Genomic DNA, 15,178 nt, shown 5'->3' on the forward strand with positions numbered 1-15,178 from the left:
CTTTAAAACCATCGGAAATACTAGATGCTTACATTATGACTCACAACAGTAGCAAAGCTACAGTTACGAAGTAGCCACAAAAATAATCGTATGGTTGGGGGAAGCGCACCACAACATGAAGAGCTGTATTAAAGGGTTGCAGCATTAGGAAGGTTGAGACTACTGGGTTAGCACCTGGTGCAGTTTGGATACGATTTGCACATGTCCCCCATAGGTATCTGTGCTGGAAGCGTGGCCCAGTGTATCAGTGCTTAGGTGATGAAACCTTTAAGAAATGGAAGCATGGACCAGGTGTGGTGGTGCACGCCTGTAATCCCAGCACTCGGGGAGGCAGAGGTAGGTGGATCTCTGAGTTCAAGGCCAGCCTGGCCTACCAGGACAGCCAGAGGTACACAGAGAAACCCTGTGTCAGAACAGAGCGAGAGAGAGCGAGAGAGAGAGAGAGAGCGAGAGAGAGAGAGAGAGAGAGAGAGAGAGAGAGAGAGAGAGAGAGCGAGAGAGAGAGAGAGAGAGAGAGAGAGAGAGAGAGAGAGAGAGAGAGAGAGAGAGAGAGAGAGAGAGAGAGAGAGAGAGAGAGAGAGAGAGAGAGAGAGAGAGAGAGAGAAGTATGGGCCGGAGAGATGGCCCAGTGGTTAAGAACACTTGTTGCTCTTACAGAGGACCTGGATTAGCTTTCTTTTTTAAAAAAATATAATTTATTCATATTACATATGAATTGTTATCCCATCCCTTGTATCCTCCCATTCCTCCCTCCCTCCCATTTTCCCCTTACTCCCCTCCCCTATGACTATGACTGAAGGGGACCACCTCCCCCTGTATTTGCTCATAGGGTATCAAGTCTCTTCTTGGTAGCCTGCTGTCCTTCCTCTGAGTGCCACCAGGTCTCCCCATCCAGGGGACGTGGTCAAATATGGGGCACCAGAGTTCATGTGAAAGTCAGACCCCACTCTCCACTCAACTGTGGAGAATGTCCTGTCCATTGGCTAGATCTGGGTCGGGGTTTGCATAGCTCAGGGAATCCCAAAGGGGAGGAGGTGGAAAGATTTTATGAGCCAGAGGGGATAGAGGATACCAGGAGAACAGGGCCCTCTGATTAACTAAGCAAAGTGCATATGAGCTTACAGACACTGAAACAACAAGCACACAGACTTCATATGTCTGCACCAGGTTTTCTGTGTATTTTATAGCTTTTAGTGTAATATTTTTTATGAGACTCTCAAGTATGAGAAAGTGCGGGTCTTCGACTCTTATGCCTGCTCTTGGGACTTTTAACTTCCTGTTGGGTTGCCATGTTCAACTTTAGTACGATAGTTTTTACTTCAACTTATATTTTATTCTGTTATTTTTGGCTGTTATCTCTTAGAAGCCTGTTTTTTTCCAATGAGAGACAGAAAGGGAGTGGATTCCAAGTGGAAGGGAGGCGGGGAGGAACCAGGAGGAATAGAAGGAGGGAAACTATAATTAGAATTTATTGTATGAGAAAGAATCTATGTTCAATTCAAGGGCAAAAAAAGAAAAAAAACATAAGATTTCAAAACTCACACTTATGCATGCGTATAAATACCACAGGGAATTATATTAATTTGTTCAGTTGTGTTTTTAATTTTAAAATGAATATTTTAGGCTCAGCATACAGTCTTCATCCCTGTGTGTCAGTACTCTGCTCTCATCTGTCCCTCCCCCCATCTTTGTACCCCTTCCCCAAACTGGTTCTTTCTTCACCCAGTCTCCATTTTTGCTTCCTTAGCATACTCCACTTCTCATTCCCCACTTTCCTTCATATCTCCTTCTCCTTTCATGGTTCCCTTTATGGTTTCATGAGTTAAAAATAAACAAATAGGTGTATAATTGATAATACATAAACACACACACACACATATAATTTTAAATCTTGGTTCCACATAGGAGGAAAAAACATGCAAGTATTTGTCTTTCTGAGTCTGGCTTACTTCACTTAACACAATGATTTCCAGTTGCAGCCATTTTACTGTAGAGGTCATGATTTCATTTTTTTCCACTGCAGCATAAAATGTATGTATGTATGTATATTCACCACATTTTCTTTATCCATTCATCGATTAATAAGTATCTACACTGGCTCAGTTTCCTGACTATTGTGAGTAACATGTCTATAAATATGGATGTGCAATTAATGTTTAGCAATATAGATAAATGAATGAATAAAATTCACAAAATTACTAGTGCCAGACCCCACCACTATTAAAATTTACCCTTATGTTTTTTCACCTGAAGTGCATTTTTGTATTTACTTATTTTATACGTCTGAATGTTTTGCTTGAATGGATGTCCATGCATCATACGCATGCCTGGTGCTCCCAAAGGTCAGAAAAGGGCATTGGATCCCCTAAAACTGTGCTTAGATTAAAGACATGCGCCACTGTATCCGACAAAGGTTCAACTTTTTGAGTCATCTTTCTGTTTAAATCCAACATCTACGGCAGTCAGTGGCTTGTGTGGGTCTCCGAAGTTGCAAGATCATCCTCGCCCCCTTGTTTGGAGAGTTTGGCCACAAGGGGGAGCACTGTTCCTTGTGTTTATGTTTGTTAACTTAAACATACTTTCTTTTATTGTTCTTGTTATTCGTGTGCACATGTCCATGTGGTGGTCAGAAGACAACTTTTGGGAGTTGGTTTCCTCCCTCCACCCTGTCTTGGCATGGTCTTTCTTGTTTGTCTATGCCGTGCTGCGTACTCTAGTCTAGCTGGCTTTGGGGCAATGCTCCTACCTCATCTCTCATCTCACTGCAGGAGTTCTGCCTTTACATATATACAACTGTCTTATTTTTTTTTTTAAAGCTGAATTCCAGGGATTAAACTCAGGTCCTAAGTCTTATGTGTCAATTGTCTTTACTTGATGATCCGTTTTGTAGGCCCTCATGAGGTAATCTTTAAAAACCACATTTTTTTGTTTTACCTTAAAAAAGATGAGGTCTCACATCCCCTTGATGGGGAGGCCCAGTGGCACTCAGAGGAAGGATAGCAGGCTACCAAGAAGAGACTTGATACCCTAGGACCATATACAGGGGGAGGAGGTGCCCCTCAATCACAGTCATAGGGGAGGGGAATAGGGTGAAAGTGGGAGGGAGGAAGGAATGGGAGGATACAAGGGATGGGATAACAATTGAGATGCAATATGACTATTATCAATAAAAAAGAAAAAAATAAATAAAATTAAAAAATGAGGTCTCATGTAGCTCAAATTAGTCTGAAAGTGTCTTTGTAGGGGAGGATGACTTTGAACTTCTGATCTTTCTGAGGGCTGGGATTGGAGGCAGTCGAGTTACATCCCTCAAGGTTCACTTTAAAAGTGAAATCATCAATGAAAACAAAAGCGCATTTAATTTGGAGGGGAAACTTTTCACAGACAGCGATTATTTATTTCAAAAGTGATTTCAGTGTTTCCTACCTGGAGACACACTCAGTGCCGAGGCAGTGTCACTCTGGTCTAATGGACATTGCATCTCGCGCGGACAACTGAATATACCACCGGATCCCACAGGTGGATGTATTTGATAAGTGCCAGCTGATAAAGTTTTAAGTCAGAGTTTGTGTGTGTGGTACCAGGGCTGGGGATGCAGATCAGTGGTAAACTGTTTGCCTAGCCTGTATAACGCCCTGGTTCAATTCCCAGTATAACACCCACATGTGAAAAACCCTATATGCATTACTGAGCATGCTCATAACTGGGTAATGTCGTGGTAGTGTGGCCAGGGCCCAAGTTCTGGCTTGTGTATATAACTGCTTCATGACTATTGCTTTGCCAAGGCACTTGACAAGTTAATGGGTGAGGCTTCGTGTGCACAACACGTCCTACTTTAGATGTAAAGTTGTGCTTAAAATGTGCATCTTAGGATAAGGAAGTGAGTAATTTGGTTTTTTTTTTTTTTTTTTTTTTTTTTTTTTTTGTCCTCTTTCTGCCTTGAGTAAATTCCTGATATTATCTTGATTTGTCCTTTCTATTTTTCAAAATTGACTCAAACATTCTTAAAACATTTACATTTACTAACAGATACACTTGAAGACAGGATTCTATTTTTGTTTCTGTGGTACTAAGGATTGAATCTATGGTTTTGTGCATGTTAGACAAGAGCCTTACCACTAAGCTGCATCCCAGACGGAACACGAGGTTTCCAAATCTAGTCCAGTGGGTGCTACTGGTTTCCTCTGAAAAGTGATTGGGAAGATCTGAGTGGCAGGAGTTGGCTGGGGTGTGTGCTGCAGAGACTGATGCACCAACCAAGGACTATGCATGGTGAGGAGCTAGACCCTCTGCTCAGATGGAGTAGATAGGCAGGACAGTCTCCTTGTGGGTCCCACAATACGGGAAGTGGGTGCTACTTCTGACATGGTGCCCATTTGTTGATCACTTCCCCCTGGCGGGGTGGCCTTGCCAGGCCACAGTGGAAGAAGATACAGATAGCCCAGACGAGACTTGATAGAAAGAGGTCAATGGTAGGTGAGAAGGGTTCCCCTTTCTGAGGACTAGGGGAGGGGGAGGGGGTATGGGGGAAGGAGGTTGGGTCAGGAGGCAATGAGGGAGGGAGTTATAATCGGGATATAAAGTGTAAAGAAATAATTTTAAAAAGAAAAGTGATTGGCAAGTATCTAAAGGGTTGTAAAACTGGCAAGTTGAACAGAACCACAGTTTACAATCAGAGGATCTGCTATAGTTTATCATTAAGTTAACAATCAATATATGTAAGTAGATACTCGGCCTTTGTAATGCCACTTCATAGCTAATCATGTTCTGGATCCGATTTTTAAATTAGAATTCCCGGGCTCAGAATGGCACCAGTACCACACAGCTCACTAAGGCCATCCTTTCCATTAATGCTAGAAGCTGCACTCAGTTAATCAATAACTTCTGTATCAGTGATGTAATTTGCTGCAGAACTGTTATCTTGTAATGGTTAACTTCTTTTTCCACCGTTCCCGGCAGGAGGTGATTTTTATAATGAGTCTTCTATTTATTAAATTTACCATGACCTAAGTCATTTGGCCCCAAAGCAAACAAAACGGAATCTTTTATGTGCAGAATAACAGTTCCATTTTTACCTCAGCAAACGTTATTGAACTGGGAAATGTCCTTGAAAACCATGAATGAAACATTAACAGTCAAAAACAGATATCTAAAATAGAAAAAATTAAAAGGCTTTGGTTTAGTTATTGAGAAAAAAATCTGCTGCCCTGGCTGGCCTTGAACTCATGACCGTTCTGCTGTTGAATACTGAGACTGCAAGCATGATCTCCATTCTAATAGTAATATACTGATACAATGATGGAGTCAGACATAATCATCGCAGTACAGTTGATGCTGGTTGCTTTTTGAAAGATTGTTTTTTTATGTATATGAGTGTTTTTCTGCTTTGTATGTTCACCATATACATGCCTTGTGCTTAGTGAGGCCAGAAGAGGGCATTGGATCCTCCTGGAACTGGAATTACAGATAGTTTTGAGCTATCATGTGGATGCTGGAAACTGAAGCTAGGTCCTCTACAGAGAGCAGCAAGTACCTTTAACTGCTGAGCTATCTCTCCAGACTCTGATGCTGGTTGGTTGGTTGGTTGGCTTTTTGAGGCAGGCTCTCACATCGTCCAGGCTAGCCTTGAACTTGCTATGTAGATGAGGGTGACTCCGAACTCCTGATTCTCCTGCCCCCCTACCTTTTCAGTGCTGGGATTACAGGTGTGTGTCACCATGACCAGTTTTGGCTGGCACTAAAGAATAATGAGAATCTCAAAACTAAAAGGAGGCCACTCCCCTCCCATCCACATCCTGGGTTGCTTTCTCTTGCTGAAAAAAAAAATCACGATTAAAAGCTGCTTGTGCTGGTAAGAACTTATCTCACCTGAAGCTTTTTGTCCATTGCTCAGGACAGGAAGAGACCCACAGGCAGGAACCAAAGCCGAGGTCATGGACGAACTAACGCTGCTTACTAGCTTGTTTTCCAGACTCACAGTGTGCTACTTGTCTTCCAAGCTGAGTTGCTCGGGCATGATGTCACTCACAGTGGGCTGGGCCCTTCCGCATCAATCACTAATCAAGAGAATGTCTCACCCTTGCCTACTGGCCAATCTGAGGGAGGCATTTTCTCAGTTGAGGTTTTCCCCAGTTGGTGTTAAGCTGACAAAAAACTAATCAGCACACACCCATCCCGAGTACCCCCGTTGTGTGTGATACTGCATTACAGTCATTCTGAGAACAGAAAAGAAACGCGTCAGGAAAGGGTGGGAACTCAGTCAAGCCCACCCAGCCCAGAGTCAACTTGATTCCTGACATTTAAATTAGGCTTCAGAATGAACTTGCCTTCCACAGAGCCAAGAAGCCAGATTTACCTCTTGTCATGGATTAGTCACAGAGGGGGACGGGGTCTCTCTGACAGCTTAGAGGATGCTGCTTCATTGGTTGGGTGGCTTGAGGGAACCAAACGGGAGGAGCTAAGCACTAAGAGAGGCAACTGGCTTCAGACAAAATCTAAGGCAGGGGCTGCTTAGCCCTGCTTTTTTGTATTCCATGGAAGCCCGCCAATCTCTTACATGTAATCCTTAGTATTTACCACACTTACCTGGACAATGAAGAAGAGAGATTTATCTTTAAAAGAGAGATGTTTCCCAGTATGGTGGATCTTGCTGATATCACAGCACTTGGGAGGCGGAGGCAGGAGGATCATGAGTTTAAGATCTTCGGTTACTGGGCTAATTGAGACCCTGTCTCTAAAAAAGCAAAACCAGCCAACCAATTAAAAACCTACTAATTTGGCACACACTGCACGTCAGATACGCCTCCAAACGCAATGTGCTGATTACTTCTCTTTACCTAACATGGGTGGATTTCTTCGCCTACTTTATTGAGGAAAATAAGGCTTTGGTAGAGTAGCCATGAAACAGACCCAGCTAGTGAGGGAATGCAGCCCAGATTCAAAGATAGGGAAGAGGAATCATGTGCAGCAGCTAAAACGACCCAAGTACTTCTGTTGAAAGTAGAACGACCCTTCAGTAAAGTGGCTATAGTTGCCCTGAGAGCACCCATGCAACGGAAGCTGATCTTAGTAATTGGACAAATGTATTAGCAGTGTGTGCGCACTGTTATTGCCAGTGTATATTGGACAAGTCCGTTTCAGAGTGGAGACTCTGAAAATCGCTCACACAAGACCTCTGTAGCTAGAGCACATCGTTGGCATACTGTGTGGTGTGGTGCAGGAGCACTCCTCCCACCCCTCCTTCCTTTCCCTCCATCTTTCTGTTATATGTGTCTGTACGTGTGTGGGCGCGCACATGCGCACGGCGTCCTCAATTGCTTTCCACCTTATTTTTTGAGATAGAAGCTCTCTCTGAACCTGGGGCTCACCGATTTGTCTAGACTGGCAGGGATCCTTCTGTCTCTACCTCCCCAACACTGGAATTATTGATATGTACAATCTTACTCTGCTTTAAAAATATCTTCTGTGTGTACATGTGAGCCTGAATTTATGTATGTACACGGCATTCCTGTAAGCTCCCTGGGCTGGGAGATGAGAGAGGTGTTGGGCCTCCTGGGACTGAAGTTATACACGTGTGTAAGCCTCCATGTGGGGTGCGGGAACTGAACCTGTGTGTAAGCCTCCATGTGGGGTGCGGGAACTGAACCTGTGTGTAAGCCTCAATGTGGGGTGCGGGAACTGAACCTGTGTGTAAGTCTCCATGTGGGGAACGGGAACTGAACCTGTGTGTAAGCCTCCATGTGGGGTGCGGGAACTGAATCTGTGTGTAAGCCTCCATGTGGGGTGCGGGAACTGAACCTGTGTCGTCTTCGACAGCAGCAAGTGACTTTAACCTCTGAGCAATCTCCCCAGCTCCCCCTTGCGTAGATTTCTGTGTTTGTTAGGGAGTTAATTCAGGGCCTCAGGCCACCCTAACCTTTCCTTCCTTCTTCTTTCCCCGCTCCCTGTCTCTCTCCACCCCCCCTGCCCCCCCCACCCCCCCCCCCCCCCCCCCCCCCGCTCCAGAATAGCCTAGCCTGGCCTTGATTGTTCAGCAATCCTCCTGCCTCAGTCTCTTGAGTTCTTGGACTACAGGCATGATCGGGATGTCTGGCAAGCTTTTGTTCTTAGCGGACTTGTGGCTGCCGAGCTCCTCTCATGTGTTTATTGACAGATGAATTTGACCACGGGTTGAAACCGTGGGCAATCTTTTCTTGCTTGCTGTGAAATAATTGTCTAGAGATAGGAGAATCCTCCAGGTGGCTAGTTAAATGCCTCCAGAAAGCTTGGAGCACTGAGGACTCCCTCCAAGGAGTTCTGTAGTTTGCAAGTGGCCTGTCAGTCAGAGCTCTCATTAAGGACATGCTCCCCAAGAGGCCCTTAGAGAAGGAGCCGCCATTCTGCTTCTTGAATCTGGGTCGAGTTTTGCCTCTTGAAGACCTCAGTGATATTTATGATCATCTCTAATGTGTCTTTATAAGTATTACTATGGGCCATTTTTATATATCTTTTTAATACATACATATGTGTGTTAGTGTGTGTATATGTTTGTGTATGTGTGCATGCACATGCATGTGTGTGCCCGAGGAGGCTAGAGGGTGACACTGGCTGTCGTCCTTAATTGCTCTCCATCTCCGTTTCTGAGACAGGGTTTCTCCCTGGCCTGGAGCTTGTTGAGGAGACTGAAGTGGCTAGTTAGCAAGCCCTAGAGACTCTCCTGTCTCAGCCTTGTTTCTCAGGCTCCCACATTTTCAGGCCTTGAGTAAGGTGGGTCAGAATGAGTAAGCACAGCTCACTAAGCTCTTGTTCCCACATGTAAAGAGTACAAACATCCCATAAGCTTTCCACAGGCCCCCTGATTACTGTTTCGTCTGCACAGCTTGGAATGCCCCTCATCCTGGGCTCTGCTGCCTTTGTCACTGTTGCCTACTGAGCAATCCACTGCTTGTGAAGCTGGGTACCGACGCCTGAGTGCTGTTATCTTGGAAGTGATCCTGTCTCCTGTCCAGTGCCATAGCGGTCTTCAGGGCCCAGAGCAAAGTGCTGAGATGACTCAGCTCCCTGCGACAGTCAGCCTCTAAGGTCCCGGCCATTTCTACATTATAATTTACACAGCTACTACAGCTTTGTCCATTGCATTGGAGAATTTGTATTGAATATTTAATGCAAGTTGTACTCTGTGTCCAAATCCCCATGAGCTCAGAGAGATTGGAAGCTCACACGAGGAGTGCCCTTCTCCCATGGCCAAGCTTACAACACTTACTCTTACTTCAGATTGGAGTTGTTTCTTCAGAAGATGCCCAAGATTCCCATTAAACTACACTTTCCATAAAAGCAGGTCATGAGCCTTTAATTTCACCACCCTAGAGGCAGAGACAGAGCTCTGTGATTTTCAGGTCGGCCTGGTTTACATAGTGAGGCCTAAGCCAGCTATCTCCAAAAACAAATGAAACAGCAACACCCACAAATACTCTCGCTCTGTTTACCTAACGATGTGCCAGACATACCTGGGTATGTGTGAATTCTGAAGTAGATGTAGTCAAGTCACAGTGCTTCCTTTCTCCTGCCTCTTTTCCTCTCTCACTTCCACTCCTTCCTCCTCGATCTCCTTCCTACAGCCACAGTTACTCATTTGCTGAGCACCAATTATGTGCCAGGCTGCTCTAAGCACTTCAACTGAGCAATGACAAAAACAGATGGTGCCCCCGCTTTCCTGGGCATTTCAGAGCAACTGATGCTTTGAGCAGGACAGATAGCAAGGTACAGGAACCAGTCTACACGGGACGATGAGGAAGGCCTTTCTGATGAAGCAAACAAGGGCTTGGCTCAGGTGAATGACAAGACAGCTCTCGTTAAACAGAAGACTGGCATTTGGGCCTTGCGCACAGAGAAAACAATATTTGTACAGTGAGGACCTGAATGAAGATAATCACAAGAGACATTTGTGTCCCTTAGTCTATCAGACTATTGAAATAGCAGACCCCCAAAGAAAGGGATTTTCCCCAGGAGCCCTATACTGTGAGAAGGAAAAGGCACCAGCAATTCTAGTAACCTGTCTCCTAGGAAGACATTTTACACAGTTCTAATAACCTTGTCAGAGCATCTTAGAGGATGGGACTGAATCTCAATGACGGGCAGTGGTGGGTGGGGCCACACCTTGACCAGGACTGTTCAGATGTTCATATCTTTGGTCTTCTCTCTATTTAACTAGACAAGACTCCTAGTGGAGGGAGGAGAACACCAACCCACCCACAACAATTTTGATCCAAAACTTATCTTACCTACATGACATGTAAGGATAAAGATAGAACAGATAGAATAGAGATTGAGGGAATGTCCAACCACTGCCTAGCCCAACTCAAGACCCACCCCTTGGGAGAGAGCCAACTCCTGACACTATATATATACTCTGCTATACTCGCAGACAGGAGCCTATCAGAGTTGTCCTATGAGAGGCTACGAGAGGCTCCACCCAGCAGCAGTTTGAAACAGATGCTGAGACTCACAGCCAAACATTGGGTGAAGCATAGGTAATCTAGTGGAAAAGTGCGGTGTGTGTGTGGTGGTGGTGGTGGTGGGGGAGGATAAAAGGACCTGGTGGTGACAAGATCTCCACAAGAAGACAAACAGAGCCAACTAACCAGGGCCCATAAAAGCGTGTGGAGTCTGAAGCACCAACCAAGGACTATGCATGCACTGGACTTAGGTCCTCTATGTAGATGTAGCAATGGGTAACTTCATGTGGGTCCACTAGTCAGGGGAGTGGGGGCTGTCTCCGACATGGACTATGTTGCCTGCTTTTTGATCCCCCTGACAGGATTGCCTGTCCTGATACAACTTGATGAGCTGGAATGGGTGGGTAGGGGGGCTCTCTTTTTCTGAGGAATAAGGGAGGGTGGGTGGGAATGGGAGGAGAGGAGGGAGGGGGCTACTACTGGGGTATAAAGTGAATACATAATAAAAAAGTTGAAGAGAAATTTTTAAAAATGCTCTTTCTCTTTTCACGTTTCATTTGGCTGTTTTAATTGGCTCGTTGGAGACTGATGTCCAGATCTGGCTGGAGCACGGCTTATGCTCCTAGGTTGGATAATAATATTGTGTATCCTAATCTACCTCTGAGAGATGGACCCCAGTAATGCAAGAAACAGTGTTTCCCGCTCAACCCTCTCCACTGGCTTGCTCCATTCATGCAGGTGTTACACCGGAGCCCACCTTGAGTTGTACTCCCCAGTGAGTGATTGTCTCCTGTGGTTCCATCTATGGGGCTCCTCCATGGACTGCTCTTGAGGCACAGTCATATCTCTGGGTCACCACACACTCTAATGGGGCCTCTGGGCATAAGGTTCACAGGGTTTCTAAACCTATTCCACTGGGAAGCATGCTCCAGGGAAATCCAAGCCCAGATGCAGAAGCTTAGGACAGTGAGCCCAGTGAGGAGCCCAGGTGTCCCGTTCCCAGGAATGCCAGAATCCAGGGAGCTATCTCCATCAGATAAGGAAGAGCACATATGTGTCTGCCCAGGGTCAGCTCTGATAGAGCAGGAATGTTTCTCCAAGATGACCTTGGACCCCAGGGACTCTGAAACCTCGTGAGGTCTGGGTTTCCTTTCCTCAGAGGGGATGTTGATTACCCTGAGCCAGGGTTCCTCTCAGCAGCCTCTGCCGCTTTCTCTTTCTCGCTTTTCAAGGTCCTTGCTGATAGGGCTCTGCCATCTGGGCACTGTTCGCTTTTCATCACTTGGCCACAGGACTCTCTCTGTCTCCAGGCCAGGCCCTGTGTGGGAGACCATGCGCCTTTGAATCCTTCCACCTTCTTCTCTCACTGAGACCAAATCATCTCACCTTTGCTTCTTCATTACAATCACACCAAGTTAAAATTTTTTTAACTAATTAACATTATGCCCCCTCCGTAGAACAAGTCCTTTTCATTTATCTCTAAGTCTAAGCTGATGTGAGGACCGTGAGAGGGGAGGAGGAAGATGTAAACTAATACAGAGTCTCATAGAAGAGATGAGGACAGTATTTCTTAGAGCCAGACACTGGGGTCCAGCCCAGGGCTTCATGCATGCTGTGTATCTTGACTGCACCCTACAGATTCAGGCACCAGCATTTCCAAGGCTGGTGTAGACAGCCTAATACATCAACCAAGAGTTCAGCTATTATCAGACTGACTTAATTAACTTGACAAGAGGCATTAGGTCCTGTTTGAAACAGTAACCATTACCCATGGGTATATCTGAGAAATATAGTCTTGAGTTAGAACTATAACTCACTTGGTAGAAAGTTTGCATTCTGTGAAGGAGGCTCTGGGTTTTAGTTTGAGACTGGAGAGATGGCTCAGCCATACAAGAGCTTGCTGTACTTCAGAGGATCAGGTTTGGTTCCCAGTACCCACGTCAGGTGGTCAACAACTGCCTGTAACTGCAGCTCCATGGGATCCAATGTTCTCTACACACACACACACACACACACACACACACACACACACACACACTAAATCAATTAGTTAATTAAGAAAAGCATAAGTTAAAAATAAAAGAAAACCAAAGTTCTTGCTCATTCAGAGACTGAGATGTGAAAAGCCATAACACTCTGTAAGGGTAAGATCTGGCTCCATATTTCATTCATGTTTCTATTGTTTTGCATAAACATTAAGATCCTAGCTTAGTGGTTGAGGACTTGCCCTATGTGTGTGTGCATGTGCATGTGCGTGTGTGTGTGTGTATGCATGCATGCATGTATGTATGTGAAAGTACATGTGTGTGTGTGTTTAATATGTAAGTGTGTATATGTGCGTGTATGTATGTATGTGTGTATGTATGTGAATGTATATGTGAGTGTGTTTAATATGTGAGTGTGTATGTGTGTGGCCCAAGTTTGACCCTCAGCACAAAATAAAACAAAACAACACCTTAATCCTGGGCAGGAGAGCTTATTCTGTGTGTTTCATTCCTTATGCACACAGTGATGTGTTTTCTATTTGAAGCCAAACTATTAATTTTAGCATAAACAAAACAAACAAAAACCCTGTAGTGTGAGATCTTGACTCAAAAAAAACAACAGAATTAGAACCCCCTCAAAACTCTTGTAACTGAATGCTCATTTGCCTAAAACTGAAATTTGTGGCATAAGAACATTTTCCAGCTTATTTTTCTTAATTTTTATAGGATATTTTCTGTTCATTCACAAAATAATTATTTGTTCCTTACTGTGCTAGGCACTGGGAAGATGGTGGAATAAAACAGGCACAATGCTTTCCCTCAGGAGGTTTACACAGGCATACGGTCCTAAGACCAGGCATACAATTATGTGAAGATTTATAATTAAACCTATCAGTATACAAAGACATAACTATAGTTGATAAAAATGATGGAGGAACAAATCCTGATCTGGGGAGTGGCACAGAAGTTATTTTCTGGGGTGATGATATTTAAGTAGAGGTTTGACACAATGGTTCGAGAGAGCCAGATAAATGGAGACTGGGAGAGGACCGCAGTTAGAAAGCGCAGCCCAAAGGGATGTTAAAGCAAGTGGAGAGTGGAGCTTTGGGTTTGGAGAGGTACAGGGAGGGCCATGGGAGGGCAGAGAGGGTGAGGAGGCCACATTTCACCCCTCCCAGACCCATGCCTGCCCCTGCCATCCCTCCCACCCCCTATCCCCCTACTCTCCCACCCTTGGGAAGGAAAGCGTCTTCAGGGGGTTTGATGTTGTTTTGTTTTTCTGAGACAGGGTCTCATTATGCAAACCAAGGCCTGAAACTCATATCAATTGGCTGCCTCGGCCTCCCAAGTGCTGGGGTTAAATGCTTGTGCCTCCACTTGGCACCAGCAGCAGCATGTGCCAGGAAGTGGGGAAGGAATAAATTTGTTTTTCAGCAGTCTTTCAGGCTGGCTGGAGAACAGAAAATAGAGAAACAAAACTGGAGATAGGGTCACTTTTTAGGGGAAGACTGCTTGCTTTTGGTAAGTAGAAATGGGATGGGATAAAGGAATTTACGAATACATAGGAGGTGGGATTGACAAATCTGGGTGGCGGAAGGACACTTACAAATGCACACTGTAGGTTTGGATGTGTAGTGCCAGCAGAAAAACACAATAGAAAACACTCCAGGAGGTGGCCAGAGTCTGGCAGCACTTTTAGTGTGCAGCAAAACTTCCTTAAATATCCTTTTGGGCCATCTTGCCCATCTTCCATACCTTTTACACACTCGTGAGAAGCTAGAAAGACTCCCTGCGCGTCTCTGTGTACTCTCGCACACTGCATCACCCTTCTGCAGAGAGCAGCTTCTCACTCTGCTACTTCAGGGCTTGGCTGACCTTTCTGTCTTCTGAGACCATTTCCCCCCTCACCATTAGGGGTTCACATCACAAAAGAACTTCCATACCAATTCAGCAAAGGAAAGGGGCAAGGAGCGAGAGGCTAAGATAGCCTGACTGTTATTTTGTGTTGCAGTTGGCCATTAAATGAATGTATAAGGAAGTGAAGTGTTCAAGTCCCAGCTTCAAGCAAATGAGTAGGGGGCATCCACTTGTACAGAAAGGGGGTATCTCAGTGTAGGGTTTTATTGCTGTGAAGAGACGCCATGACCACAGCAATTCTTATAAAGGAAAACTCTTAATTGAAGCTGGTTTATAGTCCAGAGGATTAGTCCATTATCATCATGGCAGGAAGCATGGCACCTTGCCGACAGACATGTGCTGGAGAAGAAGCTGAGAGTACTACACCCAGATAGACAGGCAGAAGGAAGACAATGCCACATTGGCCAGGCTTGAGCTCCTGGGACCTCAAAGGTCACCGCCTAGTGACACACTTCCTCCAACAAGGCCACACCTCCTAGTAGTGCCACTCCCTATGGGCCTGTGGGGGCCACTGGTATTGAAAGCACCACAGGGATCAAAGGTGAAGAGGATGTTTTAAGAAAATGTGTGCTGGATGGAACTAGAAATGATCATCCTGAGTGAGTTAACCCAGACCCAGAAAGATACATATGGCATATACTCACTTAAAATTGGACACTAGCCCAACAGAGATGTCCCCTGAAAGTCTCCACTTAGCTGGAGATTGGGATAGATACTGGGACTTCCTACTGGGACTCTAGGTGAGAGAGGTAAGGAAGAACGGGGAATAGAAGGATCCAGAGGCTCCTAGAAACCTATAAGAAGACCATTAAGGCTGGTGGATCTGGACCCAGGCGGGTCACT

The sequence above is a fragment of the Acomys russatus genome, chromosome 3, assembly GCF_903995435.1.
Source record: "Acomys russatus chromosome 3, mAcoRus1.1, whole genome shotgun sequence".
Taxonomy (NCBI): Eukaryota; Metazoa; Chordata; class Mammalia; order Rodentia; family Muridae; genus Acomys; species Acomys russatus.